This window comes from Malaclemys terrapin, chromosome 13, assembly GCF_027887155.1.
Source record: "Malaclemys terrapin pileata isolate rMalTer1 chromosome 13, rMalTer1.hap1, whole genome shotgun sequence".
Taxonomy (NCBI): Eukaryota; Metazoa; Chordata; order Testudines; family Emydidae; genus Malaclemys; species Malaclemys terrapin.
In genome coordinates this window covers 42,656,280-42,680,650 of record NC_071517.1, presented here as the reverse complement: position 1 = coordinate 42,680,650, position 24,371 = coordinate 42,656,280, and the positions used below count along the sequence as shown (strand labels likewise).

General features: G+C 53.8%; 1 pseudogene; it reads left to right on the top strand.

Annotated features, from left to right (window-relative positions):
* Positions 1-21,878, top strand: part of LOC128847395 (zinc finger protein 420-like) — a 31,051-nt pseudogene extending 9,173 nt beyond the window's left edge.
* Positions 21,879-24,371: the final 2,493 nt, after the last annotated feature.

Genomic DNA, 24,371 nt, shown 5'->3' with positions numbered 1-24,371 from the left:
GATACTAGAGTATCCCAAATCCAATGTGATCCTTCTGGGCTTAAACCCCACTTCATTGATAGAGCAGCTTCCGGGCGTTTTCCTGCCACGCTCAGCTTGTTGGCAGGTGGGAAGGTTGGGTTTTTATAAGGTTTTTCATAATGCAAATTAATGCACATTGGACAACATAATCCCAACGATACGTATAAAACGGTGGGGTCTAAATTTGCTGTTCCCACTCAAGAAAGAGATCTTGGAGTCATTGTGGATAGTTTTGGGGGCAGGGGCAGTCAAAAAAGCAAACAGAATGTTGGGAATCATTAAGAAAGGGATAGATAATAAAACAGAAAATATCATATTGCCTCTATATAAATCCATGGTATGCCCATATCTTGAATACTGTGTGCCGATGTGGTCGCCCCATCTCTGAAAAGATATATTGGAATTGGAAAAGGTTCAGAAAAGGGCAACAAAAATGAGTAGGGGTATGGAACGGCTTCCATATGAGGAGAGATTAGTAAGACTGCGACTTTTCAGCTTGGAAAAGAGACAACTAAGGAGGGATACGATTGAGGTCTATGAAATCATGACTGGGGTGGGGAAAGTAAATAAGGAAGTGCTATTTACTCTTTGGCATAACACAAAAACTAGAGGTCACCAAATGAAATTAATTGGCAGCAGGTTTAAAACAAACAAAAGGCAGTATTTCTTCACACAACGCACAGTCAACCTGTGGAACTCCTTGCCAGAGCATATTGTGAAGGCCAAGACTATAACAAGGTTCAAGAAAGAACTAGATAGCCATTGATGGAGCTATCCTCCATGAACCTATTAGCCAGGATGGGCAGGGATTGTGTCCCTAGCCTCTGTTTGCCAGAAGCTGGGAATGGACAACAGGGGACGGATCCCTTGATGATTCCCTGTTCTGTTCATTCCCTCTGGGGCACCTGGCATTGGCCACTGTCAGAAGACAGGACATTGGGTTAGATGGACCTTTGGTCTGATCCAGTGTGGCCGCTCTTATGTTCTTACTTTGTTTTTCATTATGAGGCTGCAAACCTTTTGTAAATAATAGGGCTAAATGAGAAGGGGGCTCTGGGGGAAGTGGGTTTAGGCAGTTCACCGGAGAACACAGGCACATCCCTTTTCCTCTGCGTCAGATCGAACATGCTCTGCGATGTCAATGTGTGTGAACCTGAAATAGTTTTACAGCCCACCCTCAAAGTGTCAGGTTTTGTTTAGGTACTTGAAGGCCGTTTGGTCACATGCGTCGCGCTTCGTTTAGCCTGACGGGACGTAATGTCAACGCACTGGGGACTGCACGAGACGCGATTGATTTCCCGAATACCCTTTCTTTTATTCTGTTTCCACGCCCTTTTGTAGTGAGTTTTTAGTGTGGTTCGAGCAATGGTCGTTATAAGTAACCATGGGCACGAACGCTGGGGAGGGGGGACGGGGGCGGAGTGAGAGTCGCAGCCCGAGAGGCAGAGACTGAACCGGGGAAGGATGTTACTGCCTGACCCCGGCAATGCTGAGAAATACCGTCAGGACGGGGAGAGTGTGGGAGCTGGAATATACAGAGCTGGGGAGCCCAAGAACCAAGGCTGTTCTACAAGCAATGTCCTATGAGTGTCGGATGAGGACATCTCTGATTTCTATGTATGATGCCCCAAGGGAAGTTATGCAGGGGTGCGGGGGCGGGGGAGTATCCCGATTCCTGAGAGGAACAGGCTGAGAAGCCAACAGGCCTGAAGCCAGGCTGACCCCTATTACCGAAGCAGAGGGCAACAGAGCTGGTCACAGGTCACCCTCTCCCCATCTGCCGCAGCACCTGCGTGGGGGCAACGGAGACTCTCGTCCACGCTGGCCCCACACACACCAGGCATGTCCTGGGGTAAATAAAAGCTTCAGCTGGGATTGGAGATGCTGCCACTTCTGGACATAAGCCTTGTTCTCTAGCTCGGATTGAGTTGTGCTCGCTGGGTCTCTTGAAGCGTGTGTGGCTGTGACGGGATCCCGGCGTCTCTCACGCATTCTCTCCCGTTTTCTACCAGCTGCAAAATATTGCTCTGTTTTGGTGTGTGCGAGAGCCAGGGGCAGCAATTTGCCGGGCTGGGGCTGAAACGCACCGTGCCAAGCTGGGCGTTGGGCGGGATGGCTTTTATTTCTTGCTTTGGAACAATAAAGTAGAATTCAGTTTCTCAGACTCCTAGAGTCCTTTGGTTGAACAATGAGTGAAAAAATGGCCCGGAATGGAGGTGGAGGCTGGCGGGGGGGCTTTCGGAGCTGTTGTTTCCCCAAATAGAAATTGGGATACAAAGAAAGGTACAATAAAAGCTTTGTTATCCGGCATGTTGCAGGAATGGGGGGTGCTGGTAAGTCAAAAATTCTGGTTAACTAAGAGGAAGGGAGTTTGGGTGCAGGAGGGGGCTGGGGGTTGGGGTGTGGGAGAGGATGGGGGTGGGGCTCTGGGAGGGAGTTTGGGTGCAGGAGGGGGCTCGGGGCTGGGGGTTGGGGTGTGGGAGAGGATGGAGGTGGGGCTCTGGGAGGGAGTTTGGGTGCGGGAGGGGGCTCGGGGCTGGGGGTTGGGGCACCGGAGAGGATGGTGGGTGGGGCTCTGGGAGGGAGTTTGGGTGCGGGGGGGCAGGGGGTTGGGGTGCCGGATCCGGGCGGCGCTCACCTCGGGCAGCTCCCCACAAGCGGCAACATGTCCCTGCTGCTTCTAGGCAGAGGCGTGGCTACATTACTCCACGCACAGCCTCCACTCACAGGCGCCGCCCCCGCAGTTCCCATTGGCCATGGTTCCTGGCCAATGGGAGCTGCGGAGCCAGCGGGTGGGGCGGGGGCAGTGCACGGAGCCCCCATGGCCGTTCCTCCGCCTAGCAGCAGCAGGGAAATTTCGCCACTTCCAGGAGCCACACGGAGGCAGGTAGGGAGCTTGCTGGCCCCGCACCAACTGGACTATAAACTGGACTTTCAATGAAGATCAGAAATGCCAATTTCCAGTTGGTAAAGTGCCGGATAACGCCGCTTTTACTCTATTTTTGTAAACTGGAAAAAGTGTTCTACAGAGTTAACCCTCAGGGCTATTGTATGGAAAACCCGGCCTGAAGGTATTTTTTCTTTTTTTAATCTCGTTCCAATGTAGCTTCGGCCGTAGAGTTTCCGTGCGACACAAACATGGAATGCACACACAGCACCGACCGTAGTGTAAAGTGGAGCAAACCGTATTTGAAATATTCACAAATAAGGTCACCGATTCTGTGATTGTAGGTGACCGCGACGTCAGCCCCGGGCGGCGGGACTTGGCCTCCAGCTGTCAGCCCCGCGCTGGGAGGAGCGGCCTTCTGTGATTTATTTATTGCCCGGGACCTTCCCGTGATTTTTACTAAAAGTGCCCGTGTCAAAATCTCAGCCTTACTCGTGAATACATTTTAAAGAAAATCTACCATTGTTCCTTATACAGACTGCCCCCCACTCCCCACCCCGTTGCACATATTGCACAGGTTTTCAACACAACATTTGCAAGTCTCTACTTTGGCACAAACATGTCAGCGCGTTGCCCTCTGATCTTATTTCAGACACGTTTTCTCAGGCCTTTTCCTCCCTGCTGAAACCAAAGTGCCTTGTCCTCCGCTGTGTTTTTACTTTAGAATAGCACCTACACCTTAGTTACCCTGCGGTTAACAAACAAACAAACAAAAATCACCGTTCTTAGCAGGGAGGGAAAGACCCGGAGCTGGATTCACAAGGGGCCTGGGGCGCCATGAGGCCTAGGATCACGACGCCTAGTTTTTAGGCATGTAGAAAGTCTCGGGAACACCACTGCGCTGGAGTTAGGTGCACAGGGGAGAGAGAGGCACCGCAGAATGGGATCGACAAAAGCCAGCACGCCTGGTGGGGACCTGTTTCAGCCAGTCCATGGAAGATGCCAACCAGAGGGGTGTGTGCTAAGATCCACCCAGCACAGAGCTCAGTGCCTAAGTCCCCGCAACAGGTGGGCACCTAGCTCTACCTGGCGAGCTACAAACGGGAATCTTCTTCTGGAACCAGGCAAGGTAACTGCTTCTTGTGAGAACGAGCTAGGCGGGCACCTAACTATGCACAAAACAGCAGCAGGAGGAAGTGATGGTGCCCACCTTGTAACTTTTAGCCCAAGGAATAAACTCATGTTATACAAAAATTGAACAACATAAGAACAGCCACACTGGCTCAGACCAAAGGTCCATCTAGCCCTGTGTCCTGTCTTCTGACAGTGGCCAATGCCAGGTGCCCCAGAGGGAATGAACAGAAGAGGTGATCATCAAGTGATCCACCCCTTGTCACCCATTCCCAGTTTCTGGCAAACAGGCTAGGGACACCCTCCCTGCCCAGCCTGGCTAATAGCCATTGATGGACCTATCCTCCATGAACTTGTCTAGTTCTTTCTTGAACCCTGTTATAGTCTTGGCCATCGATGGACCTACCCTCCATGAAACTAAACTAAACATGGCAAACTAAATTACAATATTGCAATACAACATTCCACTAGAAACACTGTGATTTGTGATGGCTGAAGTTGCGAGCAACTATTCAGAGTTTCATTGCTTAGTTGCTATTAAAAATATACATATTAACTAGCACGGCGACATCTGTCTGCACCGTGTTAACGAAGGTGAATGATGAAGTGCTGAGAGTAATACAAATAATATTTTAAAATAAATAATGAAACTCCATTTGCAGTGGCTTACAGGAACGGGAGTCCAATAGGGTGGCCAACCCTCCAGGATTGTCCTGGAGTCGCCAGAAATTAAAGAGGAATCTTTAGTTAAAGATTACGTCATGCAATGACACCTCCAGGAATCCGTTCACCCAAACCTGGCAACCCTACAGTGCAATTCAAGCCATCAGAGAATGCTAAATAAGACAAATGTGTGACCTGGTGTGAGGTTTTATGCAGACACAGCTGATGAGGCTTTCAAACACCGAAAGTACGTATGACAATTATAATTTTTTTTAGGAGGTTGATGAGAGATAGTTCATTGAATCAAGTCTCTTTTAGCAGCTTCGTTCATCATACCTGCTAGATAAGAGCTGGCAATGGGCTGCACTGGTGCTGTTTTGAAAACATCCCTGGGGATCGGGCGCTGAGCTGTCCCAGTCTGGGGGAGGGGAAGAAAAAGCCCCTCTGCCCCCTATTTTTGAAACCACTACAGCTGGCTCCTCTCCCATACAGGGTTGGATTTAGGGGCAGACGACCAGCTAGGGTCCTGGGCTTGCGGGGGGCCGGGCATGCAGATTACAGATCCTAGCATGCAAATGTATCGTCTTATAAGACAGGGAGGAGTCAGCGTGCAAATGTATTGTCTTATAAGACAGGGAGGAGTCACGCGTGCAAATTGTGCATCGAAGTCGTGAAATGGGCTACAAAGGTCATAAAAATAAGGTATTCAAAAGTTTAACCAGTGGTGGGGGCGGGCACTTAAGACCCTCCTCGCCTGGGTTTTGCCCCCTCTGCCACTGCCTGGCAGTGCCTCTACCCTGACTCCTACCCCATGCCCCTGATTTTGCCCCCTCTCCTTCCCCTGCCTCCAGCTGTTTGCCCCACCTGTGCAGTCAGTTTGGGCCTGACACAGACTCTGCCCATCCCTGCCCCTCCGATCTGCCCCCTTTTAGCCCCTGAGACCAGCGGGAAGCTCATGGCCATCCCAAGGCAGGGCAGCAGCTTCCCCAGGGCTTCAGCAGGATTTACTGGGAATCCTCAGCCAAGGGGACCAGCCGTCCCGATCTTAGGGGCTTTAGGGCGACCAGACAGCAAGTGTGAAAAATCGGGACAGGGGGTGCGGGGTGATAGGAGCCTATATAAGAAAAAGACCCCAAAATCGGGACTGTCCCTATAAAATCAGGACATCTGGTCACCCTAAGGGGCTTTGTTTTATATAGGCAGCTATGTATCCCCGCCCTGAAAAGGACAACAGCTGATGAACCCTCCCCATCCCAGACCCAGGAGGGACCCTGCCAGATTCCTTCTCTCTGCCCTTTAAATACAAGGACCTGCCCAGGGAATCCCACCCCACAGCCCATGTCAAGAACCAGGTCCCCTGCAATGGCTACAGTAACGCTTGGTTAGTGGGTGAATTCCTGATTCCCTGCATTGGCCATTTGAAAGAGCCCAGAGCCTCCCTGGCTGCTGCAGCTGTGAGAGGTGAATATGGAGGAGTAACATTCCTGCTACTCCCACAAGAGACTCTCCCAGTGCCCCAGGACATCCCATACTGGGAAGACAGAGGTTCCCTTCCACAAGAGCCGAGGACCCCAGGCCAGAGAGGGCACTGGTTGGAGTGAAGGTAAGAAACAACACCCCTCCCCTTCAACAGGGAACCATGTTTCTGACTTACACCCTGTCTGCTGGGTTACCCCGACCCTGCTGGCTGAAGGTGCTGCAGAATCTAGCCACACCCTTAGTCTGTGCAAAATGTGTGTGTTGCAACCCTCCACCCCTCCACAGGGCCTGATCTACACCAGCTGGGGGTTTGGCTTGACAAAACCCCCATCTTAACACTCAGGGCTGATCTGAGCCATTATTTGCACTAACTGGCTTTGGGTTACCACAGGCAAAATGCCAGGCAAAACAGATCACAACCGACCCACAAGAGGTGCCGGGGCTCTGAACTGCCAGGCCCGGAGGCAGGGCCGGCTCTGGCTTTTTTGCTGCCCCAGGCAAAAAAGCCTCCCGCCGCCGTCCCCCCGGGGAGCGTGGCAGGGAAGGGCGCCGAGCCCGGCCGCGGCCCCGCTCTTCCCGGCCGGCCAGAGCGCCGGGGGGAGGGCGGCGAGCCTGGCCGGGGCACCCGTCTCCCCGGCCAGCCGGAGTGCCGGGGGGAGGGCGGAGAGCCTGGCTGCGGCCCCACTCTCCCAGGCCTGCCGGAGCGCCGGGGAGGGCGGCGAGCCCAGCCGCGGCCCCGCTCTCCCCGGGTGAGCGCCGCCCCCCTCCAGGTGCCGCCCCAAGCACATGCTTGGAGGGCTGGTGCCTGGAGCCGGCCCTGCCCAGAGGTGCCGGAATCCCTGGCCCAAATGAAGCCCTGCTTAGGATTCACTAGCCAGAGTCACTGCAAGGCCAGGGCCGGTGGGGAGGGGCTCCAGGGGGTCTGCTCCTCTTTCCTGGGGAGGGGGAAGGAGGGCGCCCAGGAAAGCTGGTTCTTTCGCTTTGCCACCAGAGGGCTCTGGGTCTGGCTCCGGGAGAGGCGGCCGGTGTCTGTCTCTCTCTGCTCAGGATATCAGCCACCTAGGAGTGAATTTCCTGGGTCAGGTGCTGCTCCCCGGCGGGGTCCGTGCGGGGCGAGACCGGCACTAACCCCCCTCCCGCCCCGGGCTCTGCCCGCCCCAGCCCCGAGCCGGAGCCTGCAGGTGATGGGGGGACCCGGGGGAAGGGCCGGAAAGTGACTCTGCACAAGAGGCCCCATCTGTGCTCCCCGCGTGTCTGCGAGTCCCGGAGCTCCCCCACCCCAGGGAGAGCCGCAGGCTCTGACTCCGGTGAGCGCTCACCGGAGTCGATCCGGATCCGATCCAGGCGGAAGAAGAGAGGGAAGGAGGCAGAAAAGAAGTAAGGGGGGTGGGGGCAAATTGGAAGCGGTTCAAAGTGCCCAGCCCAGATCCATTCACTGCAGCACCCCAGGCAGAGCTGACTTTCCTGGGACCGAAGTGAGGAGCCGGGAGAGGAAAAGCCAGGTCCTGGCCCACCTGAGTCCCCGGGGACTGCCAGGGTGGGATTCCCCCCAAAGCGGCCCCTTTGAGTCTGCTCTTTGCGGGATAAAGCGACCCCGGGGTCGGGGTGTGACATGGACTCAGGCCCCTTTTGCACCTCCCCAGTCCCCCTGGCAGGCTGCAGAATAACATGAGAACGGCCACACCGGGTCAGACCGAAGGTCCATCTAGCCCAGTGTCCTGTCTTCCGACAGTGGCCAAGGCCAGGTGCCCCAGAGGGAATGAACAGAACAGGTGATCATCAAGTGATCCCTCCCCTGTCGCCCATTCCCAGCTTCTAGCGATCAGAGGCTAGCTAGGGACACCCAGGGTTCGCTCCAGATTGTACCCACTAGCCCTCCTGGGAGATGGGCTGTGATGGTGCAGTCCGCTCAGGTTGGGGATTTCCAGGGAGCTGCTGCTGGGTTTGTACTAGAAGGGGAAGAGCAGGAAATGCAGTGGGGGGAGGACAGGGTGCGATAAACCTGCTGGGACCCTGTTGTTCACTTCTGGGGGCCTGATTTTCAAAACAGGCCCATTGGGATGGGGGGTGGAAACTCCCCCATTTCTGGAAAAACAGCCCCCCACAGCCGCCATGGACAGGCTGGGAAAATTGACCAGATACCCAGCCTGAGCGAGCTAGCCAGAGGGTGCTCTGGAATATGAAGGGGACACCCAGCGGTGAGGCCCGGGGGACAGGCCCCGTTCCTTCCAACCAGCTGCTGGGAATGGGGAGGGTGTTGGGATTCCTGTGGCTCTATCTCCCTGGTTAGTAGCTGTGTGATAAACGGGAAGGCCCCTGCCATCCTCCATGTGCTGAGTGGGACAAGGAGCTCTCTCTTTCTCCCCACTCACAGCAGCCTCCTGGCTGCTCTGAGCAGGGTGAGGGTGGGAGCCTGCTAGTCTGTCTTCCCAGAGCTCTGAGTTTTTAGTTTTTTGCCCTCTCTCCCTGTGACTAGTGGGATTGTGGCTGAGGCAGCAGGTGGCAAAGCTGGGGATTTTTGTTGTTTCAGGGCTTGGTGGCATTCGAGGAGGTGGCTGTGTATTTCACGCAGGGGCAGGGGACTCTGCTGGACCCCGCTCAGAGAGCCCTCTACAGGGACGTCATGCAGGAGAACTACGAGACGGTGACCTCGCTGGGTAAGAGATTCCTGTCCCCTCGGTTATTATTTCTGCTCAGGTTCTTCCCTAGTCTGTTAGATTTCAGGGGACTGGGTCCCAAGATCCCCAGATCCAGGGTGAGAGAGACTTTCATTTCCACACGTCCGTGTCTCCCTCCCCCCCCGCTTCCCCCCCCCCTGCGTAAGCTGGAAGATGTGTTGATTACTTATACTGTGTGTTTACACTCGAGGCTTCTGGGTGCTGGGTGCTTACCAAGCCCTCATGAAGGACAGTGTCTGCTCCGAGCTGCTCACAACCTAAGGCAGGGGTGGGCAAACTTTTTGGCCCAAGCGCCACAGCTGGGTATGGAAATTGTATGGCGGGCTGGAATGCTGAGGAAATTGGGGGTTGGGGTGCAGGGGGGGTGAGGGCTCTGGGGTGGGGGCTCTGGGGTGGGGCTTGGAATGAGGGGTTGGAAGTGCAGGAGGATGTTCCAGGCTGGAACCAAGGGGTTCGGAGGGTGGGAGGGGGATCAGGGCTGGGGGATGGGGTTGGGGTGCGGGAGGGGGTCAGGGGTGCAGGCCCTGGGTGGCACTTACCTCAAGGAGCTCCCAGAAGCAGTGGCATGTCCCCTCTCCGGCTCCTATGCAGAGGCACAGCCAGGCGGCTCTGCACGCTGCCCCGTCCACAGGCGCCGCCCCCGCAGCTCCCATTGGCCGTGGTTCCCAGCCGATACGAGCTGCAAGGGTGGCGCTTGGGGCGGGGCAGCGTGCAGAGCCGCCTGGCCGCGTCCCTGCATAGGAGCCGGAGAGGGGACATGCCGCTGCTTCTGGGAGCCACGCTGCTCCCCAGCTGGAGCGCTGAAGCAGTGCAAGACCCGGACCCCACTCCCCAGCAGGAGCTCAAGGGCCAGATTAAAACATACGAAGGGCCAGATGCAGCCCCTGGGCTGTAGTTTGCCCACCCCTGACCTAAGGCATCTAATAATTAAAACAACCTGCATTTGAGAAGAGACGCCTATGAGTCAACTGGCTAACCAGGTGCCAGTTGGACCCATGAGAACACTGAGTGCTCAGAGAGTTTACAAACATTAATGGTTCAGAATCTCTCAAATCCCGGCCGCTGTCAGTTCAGCATCCTTGATCCTCCTGGGCCGGGGGAAATGTCTCTCCCAGGTTTCTCAATCTCCCCAAAAGTTATTGTGTTGGGTTTGCTCTCTTTGCTGTTCCCCCTTTTTCCCAGCACAGGGAATAACTCACCTCCGGCTTCTCTCTGTCTCTCCATCCTTGCAGGTGATGGGGTGGCGGGTGAGACCAAACCTCAGCAGGAAGGTCTTGAGCAAATGGAATGACAGGGGGCGTTATCAGAAAGATCTGAAGGGAATGTTTGCTGGAGCTCTGTGCAGGGGAAAACCTGGGAGAGTCAGTGCGGGTCAAAGAGGCGGCAGGGAAATGAGCCTGGGAAAAAAGTGGGTGAACCAATTCATGGTGTGGGAGGAGGCCAGGAGCTCAAGGAACCCCCTGCCCAGCAGAGGGTCCCCATGAGAGAGAGAAAAAACACATGTGCCGAATGTGGGAAAAGCTTCCTTAAGAACGCACACCTTGTTGCGCACCGGAGGATCCACACGGGAGAAAAACCCTATCAGTGCCTTGAATGTGGGAAAAGCTTCAATCAGCGCTCCCACCTTGTGGCGCATCAGCGAATCCACACCAAAGAGAGACCCTATAAATGCGGCGAGTGTGGGACAAGCTTTGTTCACAGCTCCCACCTTATCGTGCATCAGAGGAACCACAAGGAAGAGAGACCTTATAAATGCCTCGAGTGCGGGAAAAGCTTCACTCAGAGCTCGAGCCTGAATGTGCATCAGAGAACCCACACGGGAGACGAACCCCATAAATGCCTCGACTGTGGGAAAAGCTTCGATTACCGATCGCACCTTATAGTGCATCAGAGGATCCACACGGGGGAGAAACCCCATAAATGCTTCGTCTGTGGCACAAGCTTCGTTCACAAATCAAACCTGAACGCACACCAGAGAATCCACAAGGGAGAGAGACCTTACGAATGCCTCAACTGTGGGAGAACGTTCCAATCCAGATCAAACCTTACCAGGCATCAGAAACAACACACAGGAGAGAAATCCTATACGTGCACTGAGTGTGGGGAGCGGTTTGTTGAGAACTACGGCCTTATTAAACATCAGAGAACCCACACGGGGGAAAACCCCTATAAATGCTTTGAATGTGGGAAAAGTTTCAACTGGAGCTCAAACCTGGTTGCACATCAGAGAACGCACACCGGCGAGAGACCGTATAAATGCTTGGACTGCGGGAAAAGCTTCAATCAGAACTCAAACCTCTTCCAACATCAGAGGATCCACAGGGGTGACAAACCCTATAAATGCTCGGACTGCGGGAAAAGTTTCATTCAGAGCTCCGTTCTTATTACGCACCGGCGAATCCACACGGGGGAGAGGCCGTATAGCTGCCTTGTCTGTGGGAAAAACTTCAACTGGAGCTCAGCGCTTACTGCGCATCAGAGGATTCACACCGGAGAAAAACCTTATGAATGCACCGGCTGTGGGAAAAGTTTCAGCCGGATCTCCACCCTTGCTAGACACCAGAGGCTGCACACTGGAGAGAATCCCTCGAATGTGGAAGAAGCATCAGCTGGGCTCTGATTGTCTCGTGCATCAGCAGCTCGACATAGGGAAGAGACCTCTTAAACACCCTTAGCAAGGAAAATCCTTCAGGTGGCGTGAATGCCATATTGGACATCAGAGACTCCTCCACACCGGAGGGAAAATTGTATCAGTGCCCAGGTTAGGGCTGGCTATCGTTTAAAAAACCCAACATTTCCTCATTCCCACACACATCAGGGGCATTTGTCTCCCAAGGATCCATCTGCCCATCGCTGGGGTGAGAACCCAGCAGCAGCAGCTGGTCAGTGACCCTCTGGCTCTGCCTGGTTGAAGCAAACCCCAGGCAGAGGAGGAGAAACCCCGATCAGCCCCTCCCCCCTGCTGCAGCCCTGGGTGCTGAGCCACAGGTGGGGGAAGGGAGAGAGAGAAACTCCGCCAGCCATTCCCTCTCCTTGGCTGAAGATCCCCCCTCTCCCTCCCCGTCCCAGCCAGGATCCCCCTGCCATGGAGATGAGTAGAAGGACATTTGGGCCAGGCCCCACCTTCACTCTAGACACCTGTCCCCAACCCTCATCTTCCTCTATCCCCTGGGCTGGGCTCCCCCACTTACCTGGAGCTGTTACCTGCAGGGGGAGTGACCCTGGGGGCTGGTAACTCCTCCCCTCCCCGAATCCCCCCAGGGGATCAACCGTTAAGGGACTGGGAGGGACGGGTGTTGGGCAGGGAACTGGGGGATTGAACTGTTGAGGCTGGGGGAGATGGGAGTGAAAGGGGGCTGGGGGCTGGGGTTATTGAACGGTTGGGGATCATGGGATAAGAGGGGAGGGGTGCGGTTAGGAAGGTCCTGTCTCCAGTCATTAACTCCTCTTCCCCTTTTCCGTGCCCACGTTCACAAATTCAGAGGGACTGATTTTCACTGGGCCTCTGGTGGGGGACTTTAAAAAGCCTAGAGTCTAGGAATCCCACCTCAGTCCTAGAAGCATCGAGCTCTGAGGGTCTGTCTGGGCTAGGAAAAGCGGCCCGGGTTAGCAAGCTTCTTTCCTGGTGACCTGGACCAAGCCTTTGCTTCTTTGCCTAGTCCTGAGTCATTCGGAGCCACTCATGTTCCTGGTTTCAGTTTCCAAGTTTCCCCTCCAGGGAGAGAGTGGCTCCGTCTCGGCTCTCTCCCGCTTCTCCTGAAGAGCAGTGGGGTGTTTTTTTTCCTTTGTGGGTTTTGTTTGTAAATATATTTATAACACCGAATGACACAGATTATAAAAGAGTTGGAGCGGGGATGGAAGGTAGGTTGTTTCAGACTCTGTGTTAGGAGAGGGAGAGGAGATGAACTAAAAGGATTCCTGTCCCGTTCCTCAAAGGTGTTATGGCTCCTAATTGAACTCAACCTGCCCCCATCAGCATCACGATTCCGCTCGCCACAGAAGGCTGTTGTCCAAACCCTGGAGAGTTTATCCTCTTCTTTAAGACTGTGTCTACACTACAAAGATAAGTCGACCTCCGTTAGGTCGACTTACAGCCACTGCGTGAATTACTGCCGTGGTGCACATTCACACTACCCTCCTTGGATCGGTGGTGTGCTTCCCCCGACTGAAGAGGGGCAGTGTGGGGGACTGACAACCAGGGCTCTCCGTCCCGTGCAGCTCCCCGCTGGGAGCCCAGCTGCCCTGCAGGGCTTCTTGCCTCCATGCTCCCAGCTGGGAGTAGGAGGGAAGCTGCCCGAGGCTTCTTGCCTCCGGGGGGGGCTCTACGCCCAGAGTCTGAGTGGCCTCTTGGGCCCAGAGCAGCTCTTTAACTCTCGCCTCACCAGTGTGGGGTTCATACTCCTTGTCACAGGCTGGCTGGTGCCTGGAGGAAGCGGGAGCAGCAATGTACCGGGCTGGGGCTGAAAGGCACCGTTCTGAGGTGAGCTCTGTGGGGTGTGGGGGATTTGGCTTTTTATTTCTTGCTTGTAGAATTTAATTTCTCAAACTCCCGGATTCCTTTGCCTTGACTAATGAATAAAAATGGCCCTTTAATGCAGAGGTTTTCAAATTGGGGGGTATACCATCCTGGGGAAGCAGAATGTATTCTGGAGGGGGGTGCGAGAAGCATTAGGGAAAAAAAAACCTTGCTGCCTACATTTTACCCACAGCCATGAATAACTAGCAACGCTCATTCCTCCCGACCTATCAGGTCCTCGGGTGGCGCTGTGCGTTTTGATTCTAGATCTCGCTTGTGCATTCTGACCGATTTCGGTTATGCTTGCAGAGCATTATACAAAGTCGTTACCGTAGATACGGTGCTGTGACGCAGCCTGTACATTTCATTGTAAGCATGGACCAAAATCCCAGTTTTGCGTTTGCTCTTGTTACAAGAGACCGTTGGCTTGTTTGTGCAACAGGAAAAAAAATAACTCAAGTGAAAAACAAAGAAGCCGGAATGGATTCAAGTGAAGCACCGCTGCCACATATGTAGGCGCCGACCCAGAAAAAAATAAGTAGGTGCTTAGCTCCCACCAACAGCCTGCTCCTCTCCCCCTCCCCCAGCACCTCCCACCCACCGTCGATCAGCTGTTCCAGGACATACAGGAGGCACCAGGAAGGAAGGGGAGGAGCAGGGACGGGATGTGCTCAGGGGAGGGAGCAGAAAGAGGTGGGGAAGAAGCGGGGTGGAGGATTGGGGGAAGGTGTGGCGTGGGTGTGGGAAGAGGCAGGGCAGGGGTGTGGGCTTGGGGGAAGGGTGGAGTGGGGATGGGGTTGAGCACCCCCCGGGGAAAATTGGAAGCCGGCGTCTGTGGCCACATGTCAGTCTATAGTAGAATCTCAGAGCTATGAACCCCCTGGGAACAGAGGTTGTTCGTAACTCTGAAATGTTCGTAACTCTGAACAAAACGTGGTTCTTTCTAAAGTTTACAGCTGAACGGTGACTTAATATAGCTTTGAAACTTTACTCTGCAGAAGAAAAATGCTGCTTTTAACCATCTTCATTTAAATGAAACAAGCACAGAAACAGTTTCCTTACCTTGTCAGATCTTTTTTTTTTTTTTAAACTTTCCCTTTATTTTTTTAGTAGTTTACATTGAGCCCAGCACTGTCCTGTATTTGCTTTTTTCTGATCTCTGCTGCTGCTTGATTGGGTACTTCCGGTTCCAAATGAGGCGTGTAGTGGACCGGTCCGTTTGTAACTCTGGGGTTCGTAACTTTGAGGTTCTACTGTATGTACCTGTGTGGCGGGCGGAGGGTAGGGGATGGCGTAAACCAGGGCTTTTCAAATTCCACAGTCCTCCGCTGCCACAACAACTGTTTTTCTGCACATCCAGTAGATTAAAAGCCAGGGCCCGTGTGAGAGGGGAGCAAGCAGAGCTCCCCAGGGCCCAACCCCACACGGGGCTGACGAAGCGAAGCGGCTCCAACTTCGGCTTTCAGCCCCGGGGGGCAGGGCTCAGACTTCAGCTTTCTGCCATGGGCCCATTAGTCTAACGCCGACCCTGTTCTCCGATTTATTTTTGCGGCCCCCCCCCCCCCGAAACCTGTTCGCGCCCCCACCCCCCCGCCTGGGTCTCGGACCCCTGGTTGAGAACCGCTGGTGTGAACTACAGACACACAGAACGGGGGTTCTGGAGCTGCCAGTTTCAGAAGCCCAACCAGGTCCCTGGATGTGTGCTTAAGAAGCTACCCCCAGACTCCCTCCCGCGTCCTGCTCTGGCTCCCAGTTTACCTGTGCCGAGGGGCTGACACTGGGGCTGTGCCACCCGGCACTCCGGAGCTGGGGCCGCGCTGCCTGCCTGCCCAGTGCCCCGGGGCTGGGGTCATGCCCAACACTCCAGGGCTGGGGCCACACCACCCGCTAGGGTGACCAGATGTCCCGATTTTATAGGGACAGTCCCGATTTTGGGGTCTTTTTCTTATATAGGCTCCTATTATCCCCCACTCCCATCCTGATTTTTCACGCTTGCTGTCTGGTCACCCTGCTGCCTGCCTGCCTGGTGCTCTGGGCCTGGGGCTATGCTGCTCGGTGCTCGGTGCTGCCGGCCCTCCCGGAGCTCTGGGGCTGGGGGCGCTAGCCTGGGGTGGGGGCTGGCAGCTGCGGTGAGGGCTCCAGCGGGGGGGGGGGAAGAAAGGGCGGGCCCTCAGGTGGAAGGGGTGGGGCTGGGAGTTAGTGTCACCGAGCTGGCAGTTCACACGCTGCCCATGTACCCCTAGGGGTACGCAGAGGTCTTCTGGGGGGAGGTGGGGGACATCAACTCATCTAGATATTTGCCTAGTATTACAACAGGCTCCATAAAAAGCACTAGCAAACTCAGTGCAAACTAAAATTTCAGACAGACAGTGACTTGTTTATACTGCTCTATAGACTATACACTGAAATGTAAGCACGTTGATTTCTTTTATAATTAGAGGGTATAAACGAGAAAGTCACCAATTGGTCAGTACTAGTGGCCGTGACACGTCTGTATTTTCCTGTTGGATTGTGTAAGCAAGTGGTTCTGAAGTGAGGTGAAACTTGGGGGCTCGCGAGGCAAAGCAGCCTCCTGGAAGGAGTGCGGTAGTCTGGAAAGGTTGAGAACCACTGGTGTAGACAGGCTGGTGCACCCCCCCCCCCAGAGGGCTCTGGTGATTGCAACCGGAGGGGAGCTCTAGTCCCTCTCGCCCGCCTCAGCATGTCAGGGCCTGAGCTTCCTGGGTCACACGCTGCAGCGTGAGCCTTGAGCTGAGAGGCAGAGACACTGCTGCTCCCCAGCGGGGTCTGTGTGGGGAGAGACGGGCACTAACCCTCCTCTGTGCCCAGCCCGGGTGGGGATTTTCTCTGGTGGCTGGAACCAGCCCTGGGTTCTGCCGACACCAGCTCCCGAGCCGAAGCCTGCAGGTGATGGGGAGAGACCTGGGGGAAAGGCCAAACTGGGGGGATCAGGCTGGGACAACAGCATGGAGGGACCATAAGGGGATGGGGGTTGTCCTTTGTCTCTCGGGTTTGCTTGTCAGGAAGGGAAAGGGTCAGAAAGAAGACAGTGATGGTGGGGAAAGGAGAGAGGGGAGGGCAGAGAGAGTGACCCAGAGGAGAAGGGAGAGTGTGTGATGTTACACAGACAAGGTGGGGGAGGTGATCTCTTTTGTTGGACTGACTTCAGCTGGTGAAAGAGACACGCTTCCGAGCTTACACAGAGCTTCCATACGAGGAGGGGTTAAAAAGACTGAGACTGTTCATCTTAGAAAAAGCTGACTGTAGAGATTATAAAATCGTGACTGGTCTGGAGACAATGAATAGAGAAACATTATTCACCTCTTCACGTCACACAAGAACTGGGGAAGGAGGGGTCACCCGTTGAACTGAATAGGCAGCAGGTTTAAAACAAACAAAAGGAAGTATTTTGCACAGTCAATCTGTGGAACTCCTTGCCAGAGGATGTTGTGAAGGCCAAAACTATAACAGGGTTCAAAACAGAACAAGATAATTTCAGGGAGGATAGGTCCATCAATGGTTATTAGCCAGGATGGGCAGGGATGCAACTCCATGCTCTGGGTGTCCCTAATCTCTGCTTGCCAGAAGCTGGGAATGGGTGACGGGATGGATCACTGGATGATTCCCTGTTCTGTTCATTCCCTCTGGGGCACCTGGCATTGGCCACTGTTGGAAGACAGGACACTGGGCTGGATGGACCATTGCTCTGATCCAATATGGCCAGTCTTGTGTTCTTTGTGGTTAAAGGTGATCTGTGTGCTAACCAGATTGGGGCTCAGTGAGACCCACATTTCCCCTGAATTCTGGAATTGCTCAGATGTGGTGCTGGAAAGAGATCACAGAACATCCAGACTAAGGGAGATGGGGCTTCACATTGAATGTAGGCCAGAGCTGGTGGGAGGAGTGAAAGGGCCACAAAGACCACCTGGCATGGGGTGTAAAGCAGAATTGGGGACACACAGCGTATGTCTACACTGCAACCCCAGGTCTTGGGCATCCACACTGCATTGTCAACCTGGGTTTACAATGGCCGGCCCAGGTGCACCTCTGAGCTTGCCATGTCAGTTATGAAAATAAAAAAATGGCTCGAGCCCCGGTCCCTCTTTCATTACAAATTAAGCCCTGCCTGCAGCATCCCTGGGTAGACTGACTTTCCTGGGAATGTGAGGAGCAGCGAGAGGAGAAGCCACTTCTTCCTTCCGCCAAAACCCCTTGCTGCTGGGCGGACACACTGCCCTTGGGGACTGTCCCAGGGGGCACAGGCGCCAACTTTTTTCTGCGCCGATGGGTGCTCGCACCCCCGGCCCGCCCCCAGCCTGACTCCACCTCTGCCGCAAAGTCCCCGCCCTAACTCCGCCCCCTTCCTGTCCCTATTGGACCCCTCCCCAAATCCGCGCCCCGGCCCCGCCTCCTCCCCCAAGCTGCTTTGCGGTGCAAGTGCTGGGAGGGAGGGGGGAGAAGCAGGATGCGGCAGCGCGCTCAGGGGAGGAGGTGGAGTGGAGGCCGGGTGGGGAGCTGCCGGTGGGTGCAGAGCACCCACCAATTTTTCCCCTGTGGGTGCTCCGGGCCCGGAGCACCCATGGAGTCGGCGCCTATGCCAGGGGGAATCCCCCAAAGTGGCTTCTTTGATGCTGCTCTTATCTAACAGCTGGCTCTGAGACGCTGTTCCTGGAAGGGTTTTCAAGTGTCTCGGTGCGGTTAGAGGGCCCGGGGCGACGCTGTCATAAAATGATTGAGGGTTTTCCCAGCCTGCCAGAGTCTGAATATCGGTCTGCAGGGAAAGAACCGGGCGGGGGGGGCCTCTTCCGGTCGGTCGCCCTTCTCGCTCCGCCAGGCTGCAGAATAACAGCCCTGGTTCTCCCCGGGAAATGGCTGCAACAGACCTCGTGCAGGTAGGGGATTTTAAGGGAGCTGCAGGATGGGTTTCTACTAGAGGGGGAGGGGCAGGAATTACGCAGAGCGAGGAAGGGGGAGGACAGGCTGGGCCTACCCTGCTGGGCCCTGGTTAATCTGGGGCTTGTTTTTTCAGAGGAGGCCCATTGGGCGGGAGGAATTCGCCCATTTCTGGAACAGGAAACAACCCCCCTGGGAAGGAAAACTTAACAGATCCCTGGTGCTGCAGCCTGAACCTACTACCCAGAGGCTGCTCTGGAATATGAAGGGGGCACCCAGCAGTGAGGCCCAGGGGAGAGGCCCCGTCCCCTCACTCCCAGCTGCTGGGAATGGGGAGGGGGTTGGGATTCCTGTCCCTGGGTCCTGCTCTGGGTCTCCATCTCCTGTGCCAGCCTCTGGCTAGTGGGTGTGTGATAAACAGGAAGGCTCCTGCTCTCCTCCCGTGGGAATGTGGCTGGGGCAGCAGGCGCTGAGTGGGGGACTCTTGTTGTTTCAGATGCCGGTGACCTTCGAGGAGGTGGCTGTGTATTTCACCCAGGGGCAGGGGGCTCTGCTGGACTCCGCTCAGAGAGCCCTCTACAGGGACGTCATGCAGGAGAACTATGAGACGGAGACCTCGCCGGGTAAGGGATTCCTGTCCCCTCAGTTATTGGAAGCTAGCGGAGGGGGGGTCTGTGATGTGGCTTGTGGTGCCTTAGATTTCAAGGCTCCAATGTCCCCAGATCCAGTGTGAGAGAGACTTTACTGTCTTTGCCTTCTTCCATGAGATCAGGGAGTCAGAAATACAATGGAGAGGATTATTCATTCCCATCCCAACGGCTTTCAAGGGGGCGGAAGCAGCGCGTTGACCTGCCTGTATTAATTGTCACTCACACACAGAAGCCCTGTCCCCCTCCCTTCCTGGGACTAGCTCCATCTGTGAGGAGGGCTCTGGAGACTGAGGAACAGGTGGGGGCCGAACATCAGCAAATCCCCTAGAATGCCCAGATCCTGGAAGCGCCCCCTCCAGACATCTGCCTCTCCCAAGGGGGCTCAGTGACCGTGTTCCTGTCCATTCAGAGTCCATGTCCCCCACAGCCCAGCACAGGGCCAGGTTAAAATCAAGGAATGTTCTTTGTAACACATCTGACCTCTTCCAATGCTTGACACACCCTGAGCATGGCTGATTCCCCCACCCGCCGCCCCCCTTCCCAAGCCTGACCTGATCTCCCGGCTGGAACGAGGGGAAGAGTCATGGGTCCTGGATACCCAGGCCTCTGAGGAAAGGGAGATCCCAAGAGACGCCCACGCTAGCGAGTTGTCAATGAAATTGATGCAGAAACCATCTGTGGAGTGAAGGGAGAAGCTGAGACTCCCACCAATGTGTTGTGAGCAAATTGTTCTAGTTCTGCCTCATCTCACCCACGTCAGGGCCGTATCCAGATTATAGAATCATAGGACTGGAAGGGCCCTTGAGAGGTCATCTACTCCAGTCCCCAGCACTCATGGCAGGACTAAGTATTATCTAGACCATCCCTGACAGGGCTTTGTCCAACCTGCTCTTGAAAATCTCCAATGATGGAGATTCCACAACCTCCCTAGGCAATTTATTCCAGTGCTTAACCAGCCTGACAGGAAGTTTTTCCTAATGTCCAACCTAAACCTCCCTTGCAGTAATTTACGTCTATTGCTTCTTGACCTATCCTCAGAAGTTAAGGGGAACAATTTTTCTCCCTCCTCCTTGTAACAACTTTTTACGTATTTGAAAACTGTTATTGTGTCTCCTCTCAGTCTTCTCTTCTCCAGACTAAACAAACCCAGTTTTTTCAATCTTCCCTCATGGGTCATGTTTTCTAGACCTTTCATCATTTTTGTTGCTCTCCTCTGGACTTTCACCAATTTGTCCACATCTTTCCTGAAGTGTGGCACCGTGAACTGAACACACTACTCCAGCTGAGGCCATATCAGTACGGAGTAGAACAGAAGAATTACTTCTCATGTCTTGCTTACAACTCTCCTGCTAATACATCCCAGCAAGATGTTTGCATATATCCTCGTGGTGGTTTTCATTCATGGTTCTCCACCCAGTGTTACCGACAGCTGGCATGAGCTTGCTATCTGGTACTCCACCATCCACCATAACTGGATTATTCCTCCTCATCTTCCAAGCATGCCTGGAGTCTCTTTGTAGTCTCCATGCCTGGAAGGTGAGAAAGAACAACCCGCTTGATCATGGAGCATCAGATGTCCACTTTAGAAACACAGGAATTACAGACAATTGGAATTTTACCTTTCTCGATCTCCCCAACAGTTACTGTGCTATGTTTCTCCTCTTTGATCTTCCCCTTTCTTTCGTTCCACCATGGCACAGCGAATAACCCGTCTTTGATTCTCTCTCCCTCTGTTTCCAGCAGGTGATGGGAGGATGAGTAAGAACAAGGAGGAGAATTCTCAGCAGGAAGCCGCTGAGAAAGTGGAACTGCACAAAACTTTATCAGGAAGATCCAAAGGGAATTTTTTCCAGAGTCATAAGCAGGGGAAAGCCTGGGAGATTCCACACAAGTCAGAGAGGTGGCAGGGAAACCAGCCAGGGAAGAAAGTGGATAAAACCACTAATTGTAAGGGAAATGGCAAGGACCTCGAGGAAACCGCAGCCCAGCAGAGAATCCACAGAGACGAGAGAAAAAACACATGCACCAAGTGTGGGAAAAGCTTCAGTCGTAGCTCAAACCTTGTTTCCCACTGGAGAATCCACACAGGAGAGAGGCCGTATAAATGTAGCGAGTGCGGGAAAAGCTTCAATCAGAGCTCTAACCTTATTTCCCATCAGAGAATTCACACGGGAGAGAGACCCTATAAATGTCTGGACTGTGGGGAAAACTTCAACCAGAGCTCAGACCTCATCACACATCAGAGACTGCACACGGGAGAGAAACCATATCAATGTATTATGTGTGGAAAAACCTTCAATCAGAGCTCAAATCTTATTTCACATCAGCGAATTCACACTCGAGAGAGATCCTATAAATGCTTGGAGTGTGCGGAAAGTTTTGACTGGAGCACCCAACTTCTTAGACATCAGATAATCCATACAGGAGACAGACCCTATAAATGCTTGGACTGTGGGAAAAGCTTTAGTGACAGCTCAGCCCTTATTACACATCAGTGAACCCACATGGGAGAGAGACCCTATAAATGCCTCGAGTGCGGGAAAAGCTTCAACCAGAGCTCCACCCTGATTAGACACAAGAGGACTCACACGGGAGAAAAGCCCTATAAATGCTCAGACTGCGGGAAAAGTTTCAATCAGAGCTCGAACCTAATTACGCATCAGAGACTCCACTTAGGAGAGAAACCTTGAACGTGGGTGATGCTTCAGTTGGAATTCAATCCCGTTCGCCAACAGCAAATTCAGACAGGGAAGAGAGCTCTTAAATGTCCTTAGCATGGAAAAGATTTCAGCTGGAGCAAACAACATAGTGGACATCAGCAACTCTAGCAGCAGTTGAACCTGAGTTGTCGGTGGCCCTCTGGTTCTGCCTGGTCTAAGCAAATCCCAGGCAGAGGAGAAGACCCGGGGAAGGTCCCAGAGCACCCACAGAAAAAAATGACTGGGTGCTTACCACCAACTGGCAGCACCTCCTGCCCACCAGCGACTCCACCGATCAACTCCTCCACCGCCCTCCAAGTGCCTCCTGCACGCCATGGATCAGCTGTTCCATGGTGTGCAGCAGGCACCGGGAGAGAGGAGGAGGAGCCAAGGACTGGGTGTGCTTGGGGGGAGAGAAGAGGCAGGGCGGGAGTGGGGGTTTGGGAGAAGGGGTGAGGTGTGGTTGGGGCCTGGGGTTGGGCACCCTCCAGGACAATTGGAAGCTGGTGCCTGTGATCGTTAGCATCACATGTCTTGTTCCCAGCTATTGTCACGTGGCTGGAGAGCATTTATTTCTTTGTACCTTTTTTTTTCTTTTATGAACCATAATTAGATTCTAAAACAAAGCTGGAGCATGGATAGAAAAATGAGTTCTTGCCGCTTCTGTATCACTTTGCGGGGGAAGGGCGGGAGGAGGAGCTGCCCTCTGGACTCAGCAGTTTTGTTTTCTGCTTGAACCTTGAGCATTTATCCCCCGATTCTACTCCTCCACCTCCCCAAGCGTCCCATGACCCAGCGTTCTCTGCTCTCCGTGCTTTTGCATCATGTGTTGATTTCTTTGAGCCTAAATCAGACTCACGAGGGCTGGAAATGAAAGTGTCACAGACCAGGAGGGGGAATTCCAATGAATCCCAAACCCCATGGGTGATCCTTCTCAGCTTAAGTCCCAGTTGCCATCTTGCAGTAAAGCAGCCTGCCGGATATTTTCCTGCCAAGCTCCGGTTGTGTGCAGATGGGAAGGTGGTTTTTTTCTTTCATGCTGATGATGCTAAAGTTCTGTAGATAACATCGCTAAATAATGAGGCATCAAGGGAAGGAAGTTTAGAAGAGAACACAGGGAAATCTGTTCTCCTGAATTTGGGTCAACTGCAGCATGCTCCAGAATTTCACATGATCTAAACCTGGAAGTGCATTATAACTCCCTGTATTCTGTTTTGTCACATACTTGGATATTAGTTTTTGTTTGACGGGGGGGGGGGGAGTTGCATAGTTTTTATTGTGGAAATTTATGAGACAAATGACTATTTGGCACAATATCCCTTCATTGTTTTTGCTTTTTCATCACTCTCTGCCATGAGATTTTAATATTGGTTGAACAGTTCATCCATTCATTATAAATAACTGATTTTCAAGTAACTGCTGACACAAACCCTGATGGGCACATGTGAAAGTCATGGAGAGGCAGAGCCTGAAAAGGGGAAAGGAAGGTAACTGCCTGATCCCAGGGGTGAGGTAATATCCCAGGTAGGAGTGGGAGAGCATGGGAGGTGGGGGATACAGAGCTAGGAAACTGCAGGGTTTGCTCCTGAGAGCCAGATGGCCAAGGCTGAGAACTGCGAACTCGCTGCACTGCAGCTAGAAAGAGACAGGAAGTATCTTATAAGGCTAGGTCTACACTACGGGGGGGGGGGGGGTGTCGACCTAAGATATGCAACTTCAGCTACATAAATAGCGTAGCTGAAGTTGCATATTTTAGGTCGACTTACCTGGCTGTGAGGACGATGGCAAGTTGACCGCTGCCGCGCCGCCGTCGACTCCGCTTCTGCCTCTTGCCGCGGTGGATTTCCAGAGTCGACAGCAGAGCCATCAGGGATCGATTTTATCGCGTCTTCACTAGACGCGATAAGTCGATCCCCAATAAATCGATTGCTACCGCCGATCCGGCGGGTAGTGAAGACGTGCCCTTAGAAGTTTTAAGTGACTTTGTCACGTTCTCCAAAGGGAATGACGGGGTGACCCCCGGATTCCTGAAAGAATGAGACTGAGCAGAGCCAAGAAAGAAGCCGGGGACGGCAACAGGCCAGGCCAGCCCTGAATTCAGGCTGGTCCCCATCACTGAGGCCCAGTGGGCAGTAAGGAGCCTGACAGCGCTGGTCACCCCTTCCCCAACAACCGTAGTGTCTTGCGTGGGGATAAAAGCTTCTGCTGGGATTGAAGATGCCGACGCTTCTGTAAATTCACTCCGTTCTCTGGATTTCCTGCTCCCGGAGCGTTTGTTCATGGACGGAAGCTCAGCATCGCTCACGGATTCTCTACACTTTCCCACCCTCTTTAAAAAGTTGCTGTCGCTGGCATCTGGGGGAAGCGGGAGCAGCAGGGTGCTGGGATGGGGCACCGGGCTGAGCTGGGCCCCGGGTGGTAGGTGGGCTTAGCTTTTATTTATTGCTTTGAAATAATAAAGTAGAATTTACGTTCGCAAACTCCCAGAGTCCTTTGCCACGGATAATGAATAAAAATGGCCTTTAAGGGACACAGCCCTGAGCCCCACGGACTGCAGATCAGGCAGCTGCCAACTCAGTGAGTTTTCAGGTTTGTCTCTAGGTGTGTAGGGAGAATCTCTTGGCTCAGAGGAAATCCCTTCCGGCAGTCATTTCCCAGGCACTGGCCTCCTGCAGGGGGAGTGCGGATCAGCCTGGGGAGCGGCCGTGGGGACAAATGATTGGGCGAACAAAGAGGGCTATTTGTGGGGGGGAG